An 11,364-nucleotide genomic window follows, 5' to 3' on the forward strand; every position below is an offset into this window, starting at 1 on the left:
ATTCAAACTAAAAAGCTTTCTCTCAGCAAAGGAAACTATCAGCAATGTGAAGAAAGAGCCTACAGAGTGGGAGAATATCTTTGCCAATCATACTTCAGATAGAGCACTAATCTCCAGAATCTATAAAGAACTCAAAAAACTCTACTCCAAGAATACAAATAATCCAGTAGACAAATGGGCTAAGGAAATGAATAGACACTTCACAGAAGAAGATCTACAAGCAATCAACAAACATATGGAAAAATGTTCAACACCTCTAGTAATAAGAGAAATGCAAGTCAAAACCACCCTAAGATTCCATCTCACCCCAATTAGAATGGCGATTATCAAGAATACAAGCAACAACAGGTGTTGGCGAGGATGTGGGGAGAAAGGTACACTCATACATTGCTGGTGGGGCTGCAAATTAGTGCAGCCACTCTGGAAAGCCACTCTGTTGATTCCTTAGAAAACTTGGAATGGACCCTCCATTTGACCCAGCTATCCCACTCCTTGGCCTATACCAAAGGACTTAAAATCAGCATACTACAGAGATACAGCCACATCAATGTTCATAGCTGCTCAATTCACAATAGCCAGACTGTGGAACCAACCTAGATGCCCTTCAATTGATGAGTGGATAAAGAAACTGTGGTATATATATACAATGGAATATTACTCAGCCATAAAGAATGATAAAATTATGGCATTTGCAGGCAAATGGATGAAATTGGAGAATATCATGCTAAGTGAGATAAGCCAATCTCAAAAAGCCAAAGGACGAATGATATCGCTAATAAGTGGAGGATGACACATAATGGGGGGGAGGGAAGGGTTAGTGTTAGGGTTAGTGTTAGGGTTAGGGAGGGGGGCAAGTATGGAGGAAGGAAGTACTGTATAGAGGGTAAAGAGGGGTGGGAGGGGTGGGGGGAAGGGAAAAAATAACAGAATGAATCAAACAACATTACTCTATGTAAATTTATGATTACACAAATGGTATGCCTTTATGCCATGTACAAGCAGAGAAACAACATGTATCCCATTTGTTTACAATAAAAAAAATAAATAAATAAAAAATAAATAAATTAAAAAAAAAAAAATAGAACCCAGAGTCATAAGGACAGGCAACACAAATGTTGCTGGAAGGCCATTAGCAGTAACTATGCAAGTCACCCCCCACCCCATAGGTGCTGGTTCCTAAATGTCTGTCTTATTCATGGAGAGCAAAAGGAGGAAAATAGACTATATATTGATCTCTAATTTATATCAACATATAGAGCACACCAACTCTAGAGGGTGTTGGAATCAACCAAAAACAATAGTCTTCACTCTCCACTCCTCTTCTGTAGAAGAAGCTCTGCTCCCACATATTGGATTATGTGATAGTGCCAGTGATTTCCATAAGCATCCTGTTTCCCTTTATTTTGTTCTGATGTGTATTCTTGGGTCTAACATTGCATACCACTGAAACACCGCATAAAGCTTTGATATGGCCAGAGTTGGTGCTGGCAGATGCATGAAAGTTATGGAAAAATTCCAAATCCTCTAATCAATACTATGATACAAATATTCTTAATATTCCCATTATGTATATGAGGAAATGGAGACAGAAGTTAACTTGCCTCTGGTCACATAGTAAGTCTCAAAGTCAGAATTTACACATGTTGTCTGCAGTGCAAGGCCTAACCCACTAGCTCTTCCCTTGGAGAACTTAAGTGATTCAATTTATGCAATAACCAGGATGCTGGTCTTCTAAATACCGCCTTACTGTTCTGTACTCTTGCTGTACTGCTTGTCTACTGGGTGGGCACTGGAAAAGAGAACACCAAAGATTTATAATCCCTAGGAAAGAAAGAGTAAACATTCTTTACATAACCACTGAAGGTACTAAACATATCATGTTGTTTATTTTACAAAGATGAAATGTGAAACCTCATTAATTTTTAAATAGCATAGATTTAGTAGCATAGATTTTCATCAAACAGAAGTAAACTAAAATCATTGTCATCTTCCTCCTTAGCTATTCCTACAGTCTTTAAAATAAAGTACCAATTTCTTAACCAGGCACACTTCATGAACTGGCCCCTGCTCCATCACACACACTTCCACTCCCACCTTCCTGCTCAGGCTAATCCACATCTAAACTATGGATTCCAAACACGTTGAAGTATAACCGATCTTCTCCATGCACCTGGGTATTTGCATAAGATGAACCATCTGCCCAGAAGGCACTTTTCCATCTGCTTTAGGCCTGTCCTCCTGGCTGCCCTGACTCCACATGGTTGTATTAACTATAGATTTTATTTTGTATATTTTGATGCTTTGACATCTTAGGCCATGCTGCCTCAAGGGTTAGCTAATTCCTAGAGAGAGCAAACAGCTGCAATGGGAGCACATCTTTGAAACACAACCTCACCAATCCAGAACACAAACCTGCAACTGAGTTCTTCATCAGTGCTCACCTACCTACCTAACACTCCAGGGCCAAGTAGCAGACAACAGCTCTTGTGCTGCACAGTGACTGAAATTACTAAAACTGTTCAATCCTGAACCTGCTTATTCTGCCTCTCACAACCACAAAGAGGGCTCTTGCCCACATTACCTCTGCCACCACCAGCTGCATCCCCACCTCCTGCCCAACCCTCTTTACCCTGGTGACACCCCCGGAGCATGATATGTCCCTCTTCTTGGAATTTCTGAATATAACAGACTGTTCTTCTATGTCAATCATCTCTGGATCTATTGGCCTCATCATACCCAAATAATAACAAATCCTGGATTTTACAACATGTGGGCGGATTGCTCCTGCCTTTTTGCTACCGACATGCCGTGAACATACTGCTCTTGTTGCATTTTTCCATACTGTATGCAGTCCTTCATGAACCAGGCTCTGCTGATAGCCTGAGGAACTCTCACCTTTGTATTATCAGCACCTTGCCTGTGGTCAGCCACAGTGCAGGGTCTCAATGCACGCTTGATAGGTGAAATAATTAGTTAATTAATTAGTTAATCCTAGAAACTACCACATGTCAAGTCACCTCAATTTACATCTCATCGCTTTTCAATTGACCTTTCCACTTATGGCACACATAAATCCAGGCACCAAATTTATATGTGGAAGATGAAAAGTACTCATTGGTACACATAACTAGCTAATTACATATAAAACAATGTCAACCATAGCAGCAAATGTCCAAGATGAAAATAACTTCTACAACTGTAAATATTATAAGGTTACAAAAATGTGCATGAAAGAAGTTCTGAGCAAAAGTATGGGATAGAGCTTTATTGCCTCAATTTTATACTATTCATCCCAACCCCATGAATCTGAGGGTTCATAAATTCTCTTTGATGATAACTTACAAAAGGAAGAAATGACCTCCATATAGTTAAGGCCTTGATGTATAACAATACATAAATTGTAAATGATCAGACAGTATTTCATTCCAGATACTATGTTCTTAAGGAAGAGGGGAAATGGCTTGTAACCAAGGGCCTGGTGTGTGCCAGGACAGTGCCTGGTGTGAAATGAGTTATTGAGGTTGAGCCTCAGGATAATCTAGCAAGTGGGGTGTTACAGTAGCCCTGTCCCTTCAGAGTCATCCTGTTAAAAGAGATCCCAGCCTTCTATTTGACTTGAAAGAGAAATAAATTCACAAGAGAAGTTAGCCCTTGCTGGAAAGTAGTGGAGGAAGATTCTGAAAATAGGTATGCTCTCCTGGAAGATAGGTATGAAACAAGGTGTGCTCTCCTGGAAGAGAAGACAGAAACATTATGGAACATGTAAATAGAAGGGGGAAAAGATGTCAGTGTCTGGGATAAGATGGTGCAACATCAAAGTGGGCATCCAGACAGGGCACCAGGGGAAATTATCAGGCAGTGGGCCACCACCCACAGGTGACTGAGGAGTGAGGTGATTGAGGGCAAGGAGGTATAAGGGTACATGACCAGACTTCTGCCTCAGTGTCTCCCACCCATGCTACAACCGTGCCTGATTCAAACTATACTCCATCAGTATTTGCTGAATGAATGAACAAATGAATTAACATTTTTTTTCAAATAGTTTGTTGTTTAAGTATAAATTTTAAAGCAAACCCTTCTGTTTGTGCCATTGATACCCCCAAGTTTGGGCCTGTTAAAAACAAGCCCAAGGAAACTATCTAATAAGACTTATAAGGCACTACAAACAGAATATATGGTATAGGGATTTGTCAGTCTGCCTTTATTTTTTTATTAATGTTTGCTTTTCTCTATCAGCTGCAGTAAGGCCAATAGTTTCCATGTTATGTTTGTTTTTCAAGGAACTACCTCAGTGGCTACCTCAGGGAGCAGGAAGAGATCTGGGTTTCCCACTTCTAAGTCAGCCAAAGCAGTTCCAATTTAATTCATAGGAGGAGACTCCAGGTAAAATTTTATTGTAATGGAAATAGTAATTAATGAAGATTTCCTTAAAAGTTTTTTAAGGTGCCAGGGTTCAAATGCCAAAACTAACCATTATTTAACCTTAACAAGATATTGTACCTATCTCTGCCTCAGTTTCCTTAAGTGTAAAAGGGAGACAATAACTGTATATAACTGATAAGATTATTATGAAGATTAATGCTACATTTTGGATATGGTTTGAGTTTCCCCTAAAGGTTCACATGCTGCAGGCTTTGTTCCCAGGTGACAGTTTTGAGAGATGGGGTGGACCTTTAAGAAGCAGGACCAGTGGGAGGTCCTATGTCACTGGAGGCACTGCCTTCCAAAGGGAATGCTGTTCTCCTGAAGTGAGTTGTTGCAAGAGCAGGTTGTTATTAAAGCTTGAGCCTGACCCCTGAGTCTCTCTCTGGCTTCTTGTTTCAAGAGGTAATCTCTTCCTCACACATTCACTTCCACTGCTGTGACTCCACCATGAGTATGTAGTCATTCACCATGAGGTTCTCACCAGATCTGAGTCAATCAGTGTTTGTACTTTGCCCTTGAATATCCACAACTGTGAGCTAAATAAACTTCTTTTCTTTATAAAGCTAGACTGTCTCAGGTATTTTGTTATAGTAACAACAAATGGACTAATTCAATTGAATACATAGAAAACACTATATACATGTTAGGTATTCTTATCATTATCTTATTTGATTCTTCAAATGACCATCCTGAGGAAGGCAGTATTTTTACCATCTAACTTGCATGAAGGAGACAAGTGGAATATACAGAGATTTAATATCTTATTCAAGTCACAGTCAATAGGTGGTAGAACTGGGACTGAAACACAGATCTAGTGGACAGTGGAGCCTGTATCCTTACCCTCACACAGAAGTGAAGTGTAGGTTCCACAAATGAAAAGGGATTTCAGAATCACTAATTTAAGTCTTATGATGAGGAGGCAAGATTTGAATTAAAAAAATTTGACTTTTTAAACTTTAACATTTCAATGTTGTTTAAATAAAAGTAACTTTTAAAAATTGAATATACAACATTTCCAAACAAAAGTTAAGAAGACACGAGAATGATATAAATAGCAAATAGCAGAGGAAGAGCAGCTTGTGAATCAATCATACCTTTTATATTCCAAAAATACAGCAAGGACAGACAAGAATTCATTTTAACTCATTCTGAAAGCCCTCAGGGATCTTCCCTGTTGCAACTGCTCTCCTTCGATTGCATGCTGTATTAGAAGCACAAGGAAGCCTTCCTCCTCCATGGGCCAGCACCACCCTTGACTTCTGGTTCAGCCAGGGTGCAGGGAGCTGGAGCTCAGCTCCAGCTTCAGATTGCTACCGTGGGCCCATAAGGCTGGTCCTTTGATATTTGGAGAGGGGGAAAAAAATTTTTTTTTTCTTTTATGAAGAGCCATGGTGCTACCCCTATTTGTCTTTTCTCTTTTATTTTGAGACCATATAAATATTTTTAAAAATCAATTCCTAAGTTGGAAAGCTCCCTCCACTGAATTTCCTGGTCATTGGTCTACCGTCAACTACTCCCTTCATGTTGTGCCATGAATATATTTGTATAGTTTAACTAGTGTCTTTTACCTTCCTCTCCATTTCCCCTATTTTTTATCAGTAGAATATTAATGTAATTTCATAATAGAACTAAAGAATAACAGACATCGTACATTGATCTTGGTCTCCAAGATGGATTAGTAATTAAGGAGACTGAGTTATTTCTTTTGGGGAAGTGGGTGTATTCACAGGCATATTCACACTGTGTCCAGGGGCTTTATAACCCCCCAACAAAGATTAGGGCTGTCACCTTGCTGAGCTGTATTGCAGTTCAAGAGGCCTCCAGAGGAAGGCAGAAGAGATGAGCCCTGTCACCATTAACCGGTCGTTTGTGTGATTTTGGAAGGTTGCTTAGTTCTCCCAGTGCCGGCAAAATTTTCCTTCAGGGTTCCATTTACTAAGCACCCACCACCTGCAGGCACTAGCCAACAAAGGTGACTAATAGGAAGTTTCTCGATTCAGTCACTCACAATCGAGATGAGGAGATAGATATCTAAATAAATCAGTAGTAAGATAAAGAAGAGAGACCTTAACAAGAAACGTTTCTGTTTGGAACAGCGGCTGTGGAAGCAGGAGGAACTGGTCATTCATAAGAGCTGCCCAGCCTCACACTTTTCAGTTTCACAAGATTGTGGGAGGTTCGAATGACATAACGAATTTGAATCCTTTGAAAACCCGGAAGAGTAACTCACATGTGCAGCAGATGCTGTCGTGCGCCTCCTGTGTTCCCATGCCTGTGCCACTTCAGTGCAAACTGGGGACTGGAAACCTCCAGCACCTGCAGGACTTTCCAGCCTCCAGAGCCCGCAGGCTCCACCACCTGTGCTGCGCAGTGCTTGCCAAGCAATCAACGCCCACCGCCCCGCGCCCAAAGCAGCCCGCAGCCGCGTGGATCCCAACGCTCTCTCACCCTCGCGGGGAATAACTGAGACCCGAGTTCTACACTGGCTGCCAGAATTTTCTCTGCAGCACTGGGCTCCGGTTGCCTACAGTAGTAACTTGTTGATAACGCACTGTTATTGGCTGCCTTTCCTCCTGTGTTACTTCCCTATTCCCCCAGTGGGGGTTTCTTTACCTGCCAAGTAAATACTTGCAAGTGGAATCTTTATCCCAGGGTAGGCTTCTGAGAGAAGTCCAACTAAGACACAAACCATTTATTTATTTTTTTAATTTTATTTTTACAGACTCTATTTTGATTCATTGTATTATTATTATTCTATATCACTCTGAAATGTGGCCACAATTATACACACTAGTTTGCATGGGAAAAGCAATGCTTCATCTTTATAATACTTATGAAATATTAGGATTTCCTTCACTCTAGCCATTTTAATACCTAAGAAATTCTTGAATCCATCCTGAACAACATTGCTCTGGCCCAAACCTTCCTCTCTCACTGGAACTTCTGCCCCAATCACCTAACGGCTCTCTGGTTCCAGTCTCTTTCTCCACAAGTGCATTCTTTTCGCCATCTACAGGGACATCCACCTACAAAGTAAGTCTCAGCAAACTACTCCCAGCCCAAACAACACTTTTGTGCAAATTTATAAAAACTCCAGTTACTTTTGTAACACTGTGTGTTTATCTACTGGAAAAAATCATTGTAAATGTCCAATATCTATAAAGTAAAATACTTCAGGGAAATTGACTAAATAAATATACAGATCTGCACTTCTGTGATGAGTGAGGCCTATTTTGATGTATATCCTTGTGCATTGCACAACCTGTACAATTGTGTGGAGCTATCCTGGTTCTTACATCTCCCTGCCTGTTCACACGTGGCTTGTCTTTTCTTAGCACCTAACATGAGTTTCCAGGCTTCCATGCCTTTGTTCTTGCTGTCCTGCTGTTCCAGGCCTATTTCTAATGATCCTTTAAAACCTACTAAGTGTTCTCCCTTTGCCAGAAATTAGATTTGAAATGGCTGTGTTCGTCTTCTGTGTGCCTTCTTCTTGGTTCATAACTCAACTTTTACACTTAGCACATTGGATTGTAATTATCTGCTTACAGGTTTGTCCTCTGCAGTGAGGGCTGCCTTGCTTATCAGTGTACCTCCAGCATCTTGTAGGGGGTCAGATCTAAGGCCAGAGCAAATAGGAGGTTGTGAGAGATGGCTCTGCAGTCAGACAGACCTGGTCAAATGTTGAGGTCTGTCACTTTCTAACAATGTGACCTTGGACAAATGGCCTCACGTCTCTACTTCTCAGTTTCCTTGTTGGTAAATGGAGATGTTGTAATCACTTACGTCAGTCATTGTGAAGATTAAAAAAGCTCTCCCTATAATGAACACAGTGCCCAACAACAGGCACAAATATGTATTAACTATTACTTTGATTGTAAGCTCAATAAACATTTGAAGGATGAATGTGTCTCCATCTATACCAAACAAGCAGTCCTCTATGAAAAATGTACCTTTAGATTGATCCATCTGTATACCCAGAAGAGTGATGGATATACTTTACATAATTAGTGTATTTTGTCTACACAACCAGTCTGCCAGAAAGGTTGGACTACCCACCTGTTATGAATGAGGAAATTGAGAACAGTGATCAATGGCTTCTCTTGGTCAAATGAGAGTTAAGTGTCAGAGGCTGGGCCAAACCTGGTCTGTGTGATTCCAAGCTTGTGCCTGAAGCATACAAAAGGAGACTTGCTTCTACCTGGAGGTTCAGGAAGCAAAGCTGTTAGGCAGGACGAGGTACAGGCTGTTAGGTGAAGGAGAAGGAGGCACAGGGGCCTCTCTAAAGCATTAACAAGGGACAGATATTATAGAAAATCCGAAAAACAGATTTTATGGCTAGCTCCAGTGTTCCTCTGCAGAGGGTCAGGAGATGAGCTCAAAGGAGAATGGTGAGCACACAGTTTGGAAGGATTCTGGATGCTAATGCAAGGATTTTCACTTCTTCTCAACAACTGTAGAAATCCTTTGAAAAGCAAGAAGACATTAAAAAGACTGGCCACACCAAGTGCTGAAGACAGTGCGCAACAACATAAACCACCATCATTGTTGGCAGGTTTATGAATCATGTCGAAAAACATTTTATCGATTTCTTCTCAGGTTAACTGTTCACCTCTCACCTGGCCCAACCATTGTACTGCCAGGTATTCACCCATGAAAAATGAAAGCACACAGCTATAAAAAGACATGCATGAGAATGTTCTCAATAGCTTTATTCGTAAGAACCTCAAACTGGCAACAACCCAAATGTTCATTAACAGGAGAATGGATTTAAAAATTGTGCTGTATTCACACAATAGAATAGTACTCGATAATAAGAAAGAACAAGGTATTAATATATACAATGGCATGAATAAACCTCAAAAATATTATGCTAAATGGAAGAAGTCAAACCCAAGGATGTATACATATGGTTTCATCTATGTTCAGGCAAGGCTGATATATAAAAATCAGAGCAGTGTTTCATTGCTGGCTTATGGAGTGGGGTTGGTGGAACGGAAGCATGAAGGTGCTTTCTGGGTGATGAAAATAGTCCCTGCGGGTTAGCAGGTGTATGTTTCTGTTAAAACTCATCAAGTTGTATATTAAAATTTAACTGTATGTATGTATTTAACTGTATGTATATATCTTGAAAAATAAAAGAAGCAAAACTATCACGAAATGAGAAACTGCCTTTACTTACATGATCTAAAGATTGGGTTTTAAACACAGTCTTGTAAATCAGACCAATTTAGAGTTTGGTAGAAAAATTTGGTTGTGAGAACTCTTACAAAGCTTCTGTTCATTCATTCCTAAACAGATATTTATTTGTTTTAACAAATATTTATTAAGCCTAAGCTTAACGAGATCTGGGTAACGACTCTCTGACTTGGGGTTCACTCATTTGGGAAATGAAGATAGTAATAACTCGTACCCCATGCAATTGCTGTGGGCCCTGGATGAGTTAATATATGTGAAGCTCTCAGAAAAAATGCTGGCACACAGTAAGGGCTAGATAAATGTTAGTGATTAATATTATCATCCTCAGTTTGTGCCAGGCTTGGTGGATATAAACAGTAATAGGACATAGTCCCAGTTCTCAAAAATTTATAGGTTAGAAGGAAGGATCAACAATAAATACAAAAACAAACATGACTAAACCTGCTTGGTACGATAATAGAATTTAAAAAGTGCTTTGAGAACATAAATGACTAACTGCCTTGGCATGGAAAAACCATTCAAAATGAAAATAATCAGCCACCTACATCATATCAGGTTTGGATAGTCATTTGTTTGGTTTTTTTGTTTTTTGTTTTTGTTTTTTTTTTTTTTTTTTTCAGTGTTATGGCTACTATTCAGGAGATCTCTTTTTCTTGGCATCTGAAATTTGAAGCACCCAGAACTCAGGCCTGTGGCGTCTCTTCTGCATTCTAGCTTACTTGGGGAGTTCACATCCATTCATGTTCATGATGTCCAGGGCTTGTATTTCAACCCAGCATCATGCCTGGTCTCTGACTGTGGTGTAATATCACACATGGAGGTGTCCCTTCTAAATGATGTTAATTCTAAAGCCAAATTCTCCACTTCTGGCCCCTGACACCTGCTTCTCCCATAGCACTCCCCACCTCAGAAATACAGCTATGTCATGTCCTTCCAGTTGCCCATTCTGAAAGCTTTGCACTTTTCTTTGCCTCCTCTCTTCTTGTAGCTCAATAATCAGCAAATAGTGAATGCAAGTCATTTTTTTTAAAGCATGATGACCTCTTCTTGCCTATACTACAGCAGTAGCCTCATTGGTCTCCCTTTGCCACTCTTGCTTTCCCTAAAGCTAATTTTAGTACAGTAGCCATGTGACTCCTCCAAAACAGCATTAAACCCTCCATTGGGTTTCCTTCGCACTGTTTGTTTCATGGCCTACAAGGTCCAAACCATCTGGATCTAGACCATTTCTCCATCCTTCTTCCCTTCCACTCTCCCTTCTGATCCACCTATTCCAGACATACCAACCTCTTTCCTGCCTCCCCACCATGCCAGAAAGCTCTTCCTTATGTCATGGACTTTGCACAGCTGTTCCCTTTGCATAGAATGCCCTTCCTCAAGATAGGTTCACATCTCTGCTCAGTTGTTATCATCCTAGATAAAAATGTATATAATGCCCCAATATCTACATCAACATCCTAATTAAAACACCACACACACCAGAATCCCTAACTATTTCTCTACTTTCTTTCTTGTGCCTGACATCTATTACATTAGACTTTTACCCTCAGGGGCAGAGTCCTTGAATGTCTTTCACATCCCCAAGACTTAAAAGAATGCCTGGCACATAGTAGACGGCTAACAAATATTTGTCAAATAAATGAATGAGTCACTATTTGTGATAATTAGCTTTCCATCACTGTAACAAAATACCTGAAACAGGTAACTTTGTAAAAAAAGAGGTTTATTCAGCTCACAGTTTTG

This window comes from Sciurus vulgaris, assembly GCF_902686455.1.
Source record: "Sciurus vulgaris genome assembly, chromosome: 1".
In the NCBI taxonomy this organism is placed as follows: domain Eukaryota; kingdom Metazoa; phylum Chordata; class Mammalia; order Rodentia; family Sciuridae; genus Sciurus; species Sciurus vulgaris.